The sequence below is a fragment of the Sturnira hondurensis genome, unplaced genomic scaffold, assembly GCF_014824575.4.
Source record: "Sturnira hondurensis isolate 20B ecotype Veracruz unplaced genomic scaffold, ASM1482457v3 Scaffold0016273, whole genome shotgun sequence".
Lineage (NCBI taxonomy): Eukaryota > Metazoa > Chordata > Mammalia > Chiroptera > Phyllostomidae > Sturnira > Sturnira hondurensis.
The window spans coordinates 1385860-1396221 of record NW_028088904.1 but is presented as its reverse complement, the minus strand read 5'-3'; the positions used below and the strand labels follow the sequence as shown (position 1 = coordinate 1396221).

The 10362-nt window shown below is 40.2% G+C and overlaps 1 non-coding gene across 1 annotated transcript; it reads right to left on the bottom strand.

Annotated features, from left to right (window-relative positions):
• Positions 1–5224: 5224 nt before the first annotated feature.
• Positions 5225–5356, bottom strand: LOC119000758 (U6atac minor spliceosomal RNA). The gene has a single exon (XR_005069398.1). It is a non-coding gene; the product is annotated as a U6atac minor spliceosomal RNA (small nuclear RNA).
• Between the last annotated feature and the right edge of the window lie 5006 nt (positions 5357–10362).

The following is a 10362-nucleotide window of genomic DNA, read 5'->3' as shown; positions in this document are numbered from 1 at the left end:
TGTTTCTACTGTTGGGATGTTCCCTCTGTGAGTCCAACTCTGGCCTTTTCACCTTTCCAAGTCTTTTTTCTCACTTTGTGGGGAGAGGGGAAAAAAAAGAAAAAGGGAAAAAAAGGGCAGCAGATGGGAGAAGACAGCAGTAGGTTTGGAAAGAAAGAAAGAAGAAATAAAACAAGAAAGCAGAAGAGAGAGGTTAAAAGTATTGAAAGATAAGACAATATTGAAGTTAAAGAAATAAAAGATTATTTAAAAACAAACAAACAAAACCCAAAAATATTTTTTAAAAAAACAACAACAACAACAAAAAAACCCAAACAAACAAAAAAACCCACCTCTTGTTGGTTTCCAGCTGGTCAAACCTTTTCCTCTGGTCTCACTAGCTGCAGCAGCCTGAGGGGCTATTAGTGTGGCCTTCCTCCTTTCTCGGTGTACTCAGCCAGTCTCACCAGTGCCCTCCCAAGATCCAGACTAGCGCCACTCTCCAGGACCCCACTGAGAGCAGATTTTCCCCAGAATTCACAGTCCTGGCCTGAAGTGTGGGTGCGCACTCCCGACCAGGCTTCCCTGGTCTTGCAGGCTTGGGCGGGGACCTTTTCCAGTGCTATAGCAGAATGCACAAGGCGACTCTCAATTCTCCCAAACTGGTAACCACAGCCTGACTCCTGGCATTTTTCAGTCTGTGCTCAGCCAGGTAGGGAGGGAGCTGATGACTGGCTCCCTTCCACGGGCCTTGCTGGCAGCCTGCAGCTCCCAGAGTCCATGGCAGACAGCTCTGGCCCAGTGCTACATGGAACGCACACCTACGGGCGACTCTCAGTTCTCCCAAGCTGGCAACCACAGCCTGATTCCACGGGTTATCAGAGCTCTCTGGTTTGCTTCCTAATGCCTAGTCCTCTCTGTCACTACAGGCAAATCAATCTCTTCTGGCATTTTTCAATCTGCGCCCAGGCAGGTAGGGAGGGTGCTGATGACTGGCTCTCTCCCAGGGTCCTTGCTGCCCGCCCTTAGCTCCCAGAGACCAAGGCGGACTGCCTGGGCCCTGGCTCGGCCCGGCGGAGGGCCTGCAGCCTCTGTGCTGTTCTCTCTTACCTTGTTGATCTGTGGTCGTCTCCTCTCCTCAACCTCTGGTCATTCAGTGTCCGCTACACTTTCTGAAGTCCTACCTTCCTATATGTTGGGTCTCTGTTGGCTATCCACTGCATTCCTCCACAGATCAGCCCGCTTTTTCTCCAGGGCGTGGGGGGAAATGAAATCCTTTGTCCTACTCCTCCACCATCTTACCTCTCTCTCCTTTATGTCCTTTTTTTTATGCTACTGTTTCTTTGCTGGAGTTTTCACTGAGTTCATGTATTCTTTCCCTTAGTCCATTGAGAGGACTAATAAACAGTGTTTTTGTGTGTGTGCATGTGTGTGTTTATTTTTTTTTAAATATATTTCATTGATTGTGCTATTACAGTTGTCCCATTTTCTCCCCATAACAAGTGTTTTGAATTCTGTATCTGGTAGATTGCTGTCCTTCATTTTGTTTAGTTCTTTTTCTGGAGTTTGCTCCTTTTCTTTCATCTGGGGTATGTTTTTTGCCTTTTCATTTTGGCTGCCTCTCTATTTGTTTCTATGTATTAAATATATCTGTTACATCTCCCAGTCTTGGCAGGATGGCCCTAGGTAGAAGGTGTCCCTGGGGCCCTGTGGTGCAATCTTCCTGATTTCCAGGTGTTCCAGGAGTGTCTCTTTTGTGGGTTATATTTGTTCCTCTGTTGGAGTTGAGCCTTGATTATTATTGGCACAACTGTAAGTGGGATGGACACTCAGGCTGATCATAGCCTGAACCTTGAACACAGCATACAAGTTGCTGATCATCCAGAGGCTGATCCCAAAGAGCATGTTTTTCCCCACTGGGCTCTGTTTGCCTGCTGAGACCAGCATTTGGGTGTGCTGCTTATGTAGCTAATAGGGTGGTGGTCTATTGTGGTCTGAAGCTGGCTACAGATTTGTTGCTTTTAGGGCCTCTTCTGAAGGGCTCCAGTGCAGGCCACATTTAGCCACTGGCTGTGACGGGGACAAGGCCCCCTGATAGGAGCTACAAAAAATCCTGTTTGTAGCTGTCTGTGCTGGGCCTGGGGACATGTGGGAGAAGCCACACTGCAAACCAAGGCCAGCTGACACCAGTACCAGGGACTGCTCAGCAAAAGGCATCAGGTACCCAGAGGTCTACCATAATCTGACAGTTGCCTATAAGGCTCAGTCACTGAAAAAAGCCTCAGGTGTTTTATGAATTTGGTGAGGCAGGGCCTCAAAGAGTCACCGGGTTGACATGAGTGCTGTTCACCCTGTTATTCCAGATTCAGATTTGGCAAAGGTGTTGAGCCTTGGGGCATTAAGGAAAAGGCATAAGGTACACCAAGGTCAGCCACTGCCCACCTGGGCTCTGAGTACCTTTGAGTTTATTTTTAAGGAAGACTATAGTGTGGGCCAAGTCTGGCTGTCTACTGCTAAAAGAGCCTCTTGAGTTGTGTGAGTTGTGTAGGGTGGGTCATTGGAAGTGATCAGGGTGGTGTATGTGGAATTCACAGGCTAATGTAGATTCAGATTTGGTTTGTGGAGGGAAGGGCTAAACATAGGAAAGATTGCACTCCCCTGTCGGCTCTATTGGAGGAGAGCTGAACATATAGATAATGGTAGTTGTACCTCCAGCTTTTGCCCCAAAGCCACACAACTCAGATTCTCCCTGTAGGTCTCTGGCACCTCCTGAACCACTGTCCCTTTGCTTGATCCCAGAATGAGTGCCTGAGAGCCAGTGAATCTATGGGCAGGCCTGTTAATGGGATGCTTGGGTTTGTAGCTGCCCTATGTCCCACCCAGTAAGATGGAATCCTTATCCATTTTCATAGCCAGATCCTGTGGGGGCTCTTCTTTCTGACACTGGTGACCCTGGCTGGAGACCCTGATGTGGGCTGGCACCCCTTGCTCCTCAGTGGACAACTCTGAAGCTGAGATATTCTTCCTAATTCTTTTTTTTTGACATTTGTTATTCAGTTTTATTTTATTTTTTATTGTTTTTTTCTAAATATAATTTTTATTTAATTCTTGTTCACGTACAGGTTTCTGTCTTATATTCCCAACCCTGCCCGCCCCCCACCCCATGCTCCCTGCCTCCCTCCCCTTTCCACCCCCCACGCCTAGTTATTGTCCATGTGTCCTTTATACTTGTTCATGTGAGTCCATTCCCTTTTCCTCTATGATTCTCTCCCTCTTCCTAATTCTTAACCCCCACATGTGGGTGTGTGACTAGCTTGTTTCACATCTTTGCCCCTTCTACAAGTCTCAACGTGGCTTCTTTATATTTTTAATTATAGGACTTCTGTTCACCTACCCATCAGATGGTTCTCCAGCTTGGTTACTCTATAATTTAGTTGTAATTTTGCTGTGCTGATGGAAGAAGGCAAGCACAACATTTTCCTACTCTGCCATCTTGATTGGAATTCTAGTCTTGAAAATTACAAAGTTTAAACTTGAAAATTGTAGTTTAAATTTGTACAGTTTATCACAAGGCAATTATACCTCAATACATTGTTTTTTTAATTAAAACAAAACAAAGACACTTTCAGACAAAAATTAAGACAATTCATTGCCAGTACATTTGTGCTATAAGAGATGGTAAACAAAATTCTACAGGTAGGAGAAAAAAAACACCAGATGGGAAATTTGGACCTGCACAGAACAAGAAAAATAAGTATGTAAACAAATGTAGAAGATTTTTTTTCATTTAAAAAATATTCTGAAAGAATAATTGTAAAGTAAAAAATAAAATAAAAGTAATGACAATATGCTGAGATATTTCTACTTATGTAGAAGTAGAATATATGACAAGTGCACAAAGGATGAGGAGAAAGTAAAAGTGACCTTTTTGTATGACTCTTAACCTTGTATGTGAAGTAGTATATATTTCAAGGTAGACTTTGATAGTGCAAAGAACTATATTTGAAAGCCTAGAGAAGTGACTCAAAAGAAATAAGGCGATGGAGCACCATTCATTCCATAAACTGAAAGTTCATGGGTTTGATTTCTGGTCAGGATACATGCCTGGATTGAGGGTTTGTCCCCATTCAGGGTGCATGCAGGAAGTAACTGATCAATGTTTCTCACCCTCTCTCTCTCTTCCCCTCCCCCTCTCTCTAAAATCAATGAGCAAGTCCTTGAGTGAGGATTTTAAAAATAAATAAGTAAACTACTTAATCCAAAGAAGAAAAACAGAAGGAGAAAGAAACAAAGAATCTATGAGACAAATAGAAAAAATTGCAAGATGGTATATTTATACTCAATTGTATTGATAATTACATCAGTTGTAAATATTCTACATAGTCCAATTTAAAGGCAGAGATTGTCATATTAGATAAGAAGGTAGGATCCAACTTTATGCTATTTATAAGAAACATACTTTAAATATAATGCCCTTGGGAGTCTAAACTTGAAAGGATAGAACATGGTATACCGTGCTAATATTAATTCAAATAAAACTGGAGTAACTAAATAACCTTAAGAAAGTAGACTTCGGAACAAGGAAAGTCACCAAAAATAAAAAAGATAGTTTCATAATGGTAAATGGATGACTTCATCAAGAGGATATAACTAGATCTCATTCCCATTAACCTATTCTAGGACAACACTTCAACAAATATTACCTCTCCAATAGCACCAATTTTCTTCTTTACTGGAACTTTTGTATTAGCATACAAAGAAGCTATGTTTATTCTGTTTTTTTTTTAATCCATTATCTCTTGTCCCAATCCTTTTTCAATTAATGCTTAACTCCCATTTGTCTTTTTATAAAATTTTATTAAATGTAATTTATACTTAATTTTTGAAAAATTTTTCTTCGATTCTTTTTTCAATTTATGTATAGTTGGTATACAATATTACATTATTTTCAAGTGTACAATATGATTTGACCTTTAAATACCTTACAGTGTGATCACCCCATTAATTCTACTAATCACCTGTCACTGTGCAAACTTATCACAATTTTACTGACTATAGTCCCCTTCATGGTTTTCACCCATCCTCCCATCCTTACCCCCTCTGCAGCTATCTTTCTGGTGTCTGTTTCTTGTGTCTGTTTTTGTTTTGCGTTGTTTGTTGATTTATTTGTTTTGCTTTTTAGATTCCAAATATCAGTGAAACTATATGATATTTGTCTTTCTCTGTCTGATTTATTTCACTTAGCATAAAAATACGATTATATACCACAAAGTAGTGTCAATGCCTTAACCATATACCATACGCATGTTTACAGGCACAAGGGCCTCTTCCACCCTTGTCACAGGAAGTGCTGACCTTCTCTCCTTTCCTACAACACTTTCCCATTCACTTTTTTTAAGCTTTATGATAGATCAAGAAGTTTATTGCTGGATGAAAATAGTTCTTGGTCATAGATCCTGTACTGTAGCTCTCCTTGTCCAGTTATTGACCCAGTCTGCCTGGTCCTAGGCTCTCTTCCATTTTGACAAGATGACTTTGAGCCAGGGAGACTTCACACAGGCTTTTCCAAAGTGTGGCCCAAGTATCAAGGAAATAAATTCCAGTTTCTGTTGAAAGCCCTGGAGCAACTGGGTTCTTCAACTTATCACACCTGGATCTTCTGGATTCTGTCCCAAGGGAGAAGTTAGAATCCATTCAACAAAGTGAAGAATTCAGGGGCCACACTGCCCAACAGTCTTCACTGTGCTCCCAGATTCCCAGCTTTGTCATCCAGCCGAAGGTCTGCCTCATCCCTCTTCACTGACATGCCTGCCAGCTGATCCTGCCTACCCTGAGGTCCAGGAAGGAGGAGCTCATCTTGGGCTCAAGCTTCTGGTTACTTTAAGTGTTCTCTGAACCATCTGGGCTTAGAGATGCCAAGTCAGGATCCCATTCACTCTTTTTTAAAAAATTTTTATTTAACTCTTGTTCAAGTACAATTTTCTTTCTTGTATTCCCAGCCCTGCCCCCCCAGTGCTCCCCACCTCCCTCCCATCTCTGCCCCCCACCTTAGTTATTGTCCATGTGTCCTTTATACTTGTTCATGTGAGTCCTTCCCCTTCTCCCCTGTGATTCTCTCCCCTCTCGCCTCTGGACCCTGTCAGCACGTTCTGTATTACAGTGTCTTTGGTTACATTTTGCTTTCTTGTTTGTTTTGTTGTTTAGATTCCTGTTAAAGGTGATATCATATGGTGTTTGTCTTTCACCGCCTGGCTTATTTTGCTCAGCATAATGTTTTCCAGTTCTATCCATGATGCTGTGAAGGGTAGGAGCTCCTTCTTCCTTTCGGCTGCCTAGAATTCCATTGTGTAAATGTACTATAGTTTTTTGATCCAGTCATTTACTGATGGGCATCTAGGTTGCTTCCAAATCTTGGCTATTGTAACTTGTGCTGCTATGAACATTGGGGTGCATAGTTTTTTTTGATTGGTGCTTCAGGGTTCTTAGGATATACTCCTAACAGTGGAATTGCTGGGTCAAAAGGCACGTCCATTTTCAGTTTTCTTAGAAAATTTCATACTGTTTTCCATAGTGGTTGTACCAGTCTGCAATCCCACCAACAGTGAACTACGGTCTCCTTTTCCCCATAACCTCTCCAACACTTGTTGTTTGTTTCTTTGTTTATGGTAGCCATTCTGGCTGGTGTTAAGCAGTATCTCATTGTGGTTTTGATTGGCATCTCTCTGATAGCTAGTGATATCGAGCATCTTTTCATGTGTCTCTGCATCCTCTGTATGTCCTCCTTGGAGAAGTGTCTGTTCAAGTCTTTTGCCCATTTTTTAATTGGGTTGCTTGTCTTCTTTGTCTTGGGTTGCTTGAGTGCAGTGCTGTGAGTTCTTTGTATATTTTGGAGATTAAACCTTTGTCTGAGGTATCCTGGGAAAATATGTTTTCCAAAACAGTTGCTTCTCTTTTTATCTTAATACCGTTTTCTTTAGCCATGCAGAAGCTTTTAATTTTGATTAGATCCCACTTGTTTATTCTTTCCTTTATGACCCTTGCTCTGGGGGACGTATCAGTAAAAATATTGCTGCGTGGAATATCTGAGATTTTCCTGCCATGCTCTCCTCTAGGACTTTAATGGTTTCACGGCTTATATTTAAGTCTTTTATCCACCTTGAATTTATTTTGGTGTATGGTGTAAGTTGGTGCTCGAGTTTCATTTTCTTGCACATAGCTGTCCAGTTCTCCCAACACCATTTGTTGAAGAGGATATCTTTACTCCATTTTATGTTACTTCCCCCTTTGTCCAATATTAATTGACTGTAGAGATTTGGGTTCATTTCTGGGCTCTCTGTTCTATTCCATTGGTCTATGTGCCTGTTTTTATGCCAGTACCAGGCTGTTTTGATTACAGTGGCCTTGTAATACAGTTTGATATCAGGTATTGTAATCCCTCCTACTTTGCTCTTCTTTCTCAAAATTGCAAGCTGCTATTCGGGGTCTTTTGTGGTTCCATATAAATTTTTGAAGTGTTTGTTCTATGTCTGTGAAATATGCCATTGGTACTTTAATAGGTATTACATTGAATCTGTAAATTGCTTTGGGTAGTATGGACATTTTGATGATGTTAATTCTTCCAATCCATGAACACAGTATATGTTTCCATTTATTTGTGTCTTCCTTGATTTCTTTCTTCAGTGTTGTGTAGTTTTCTGCATACAGGTCTTTTACCTCCTTGGTTAGGTTTATTCCCAGATATTTTATTTTTGTTTTTGCTATATTGAATGGTTTTTTTTTTTAAATTTCTGCTTCTGCTCCTTCACTGTTGGTATACAAAAATGCCTTTGATTTCTGGATATTGACTTTGTATCCCACTGTTTTGCCAAATTCATTTATTAGTTCAAGCAGTTTTGGGTTAGAGTGTATAGGATTTTCCATGTACACTATCATGTCATGTGCAAACAATGACAGTTTTGTTTCCTCCTTTCCAATTTGGATGCCTTTTATTTCCCTTTCTCGTCTGATTGCTGTGGCTAGAACTTCCAATACTATATTGAATAGAAGTGGTGAAAGGGGACAACCTTGTCTTGTTCCTGATCTTAGTGGAAAAGCTTTTAGTTTTTTCCCATTGAGTATGATGTTGGCTGTAGGTCTCTCAAAAATGGCCTTTATTATATTGAGGAATGTTCCCTCTATTCCCACCTTGCTGAGTACCTTTATCATAAATGGGTGTTGTACCTTATCAAAAGCTTTTTCCGCATCTATTGATATGACCATGTGGTTTTTGTCTTTGCTTTTGTTTATTTCGTGTATTACATTTATTGATTTGCGTATATTGAACCATCCTTGCATCCCTGGGATGAATCCCACTTGGTCGTGGTGTATGATCTTTTTGATGTATTGTTGGATGCGATTTGCCAATATTTTGTTGAGGATTTTAGCATCTATGTTCATCAGTGATATTGGTCTGTAATTTTCTTTCTTTGTTGTGTCTCTATCTGGCTTTGGGATTAGGGTGATGCTGGCTTCATAGAAAGAGTTGGGGAGTTTTCCCTCCTTTTGGATTTTTTGGAATAGTCTGTGAAGAATAGGGGTTAGCTCTTCCTTAAAAGCTTTGTAGAATTCTCCTGTGAAACCATCTGGTCCAGGGCTTTTGTGTGATGGGAGTTTTTTGATTACTTCTTCAATTTCATCTGCTGTTATTGGCCTGTTCAGGTTTTCTGCTTCTTTTTCATTGAGTTTTGGAAGATTATATTTTTCTAGAAATTTGTCCATTTCACCTAGGTTTTCAAATTTCTTGGCATACAGCTCTGCATAGTAATTCCTTACAATCCCTTCTATTTCTGTGGTATCAGTTATAATCTCTCCTCTTTCATTTCTGATTGTGTTTATTTGGGTCCTCTCTCTTTTTTTCTTGATGAGCCTACTTAAAGGTTTATCTATTTTGTTTATCTTTTCAAAAAACCAAGTCCTGGATTCATTGATCCTTAGAATTGTGCTTTTAGTCTCAATGTCTTTTAATTCTGCTCTGATCTTGGTTATTTCCTTCCTTGTACTTTCTCTGGGCTGTCTTTGTTGTTGTTCCTCGAGTTCTTGGAGGCATCGGGTTAGGTTGTTTGTTTAAAATGTTTCTATTTTCTTTAGGTAAGCCTGTATTGCTATGAACTTCCCTCTCAGGACTGCCTTCACTGTGTCCCATAAGTTTTGGGTTGTTGTGAGTTCATTTTCATTTGTTTCCAGAAACTTTTTTATTTCTTCCCTGATTTCTATCTTGACCCATTCATTGTTTAATAGCATACCATTCAGTCTCCATGATTTTGGGTGTCTTGGTTTTTTTCCTGTGGGGTTGGTTTCCATTTTCAGTCCCTTGTGATCAGAGAAAATGCTTGGTATGATTTCTATTTTCCTAAATTTGTTGAGTCTCATTTTTTGTCCTATCATGTGGTCTAACTTGGAAAATGTTCCATGTGCATTTGAAAAGAATGTGTATTTACCTTCTTTGAGATGGAGAGCTCTCTATATATCAATTAGGTCCATTTCATCTAGAGTGTCATTTAATGCTGCAATATCTTTGTTGATATTTTGTTTGGAAGATCTGTCCATTTTTGACAGTGGGGTGTTAAAATCCCCTACTATAATTGTGTTGCTGTCAATATCTTTCTTGAGGTCCTCTAGGATTTTCTTTATACATTTGGGTGCTCCTATATTGGGTGCATATATATTTACAATGTTGATGTCTTCTTGGTGGATTCTTCCCTTGAGTAATATGAAGTGACCTTCTGGGTCTCTCTATATGGCCCTGTTTTTGAAGTCTATTTTGTCTGATATGAGAATTGCTACCCCGTTTTTTTTTTTTTTTCTTGTCCATTTGCTTGGAAAATTTGTTTCCAGCCTTTCGCTTTTAGTCTGTAGTGGTCTTTTGACCTGAGGTGGGTCTCTTGTAGGCAGCATATGTGTGGGTCATGCTTTCTTATCCATTCGCTATTCTGTGTCTTTTAATTGGTGCATTTAATCCATTTATGTTTAAGGTTATTACTGAAAGGTACTTATTCATTGCCATTTGTGTACCTGTGTTCCTCTCTATCTCTCTCTTTTCCTTCCTTTCCTTAAAGCAGCACTTTTAGTAATTCTTGTAGAGCTGGTTTCATGGAAGCGTATTCTTTTAGACTTCTTTTGCCTTAGAAGCTCTTTATTTGGCCTTCTATCTTGATTGAGAGCCTTGCTGAGTACAGTAGCCTTGGTTGTAGGCCTGTGGTTCTAATTACTTGGAATATTTCTTCCCATTCTCTTCTTGCTTGGAGTGTTTCCATTGAGAAGTCAGTAGCCAACCTTATTGGGACCCCCTTGTATGTTACTTCCTTTTTGTCCCTTGCTGCCTTTAGGATTTTCTCTTTGTCTTGG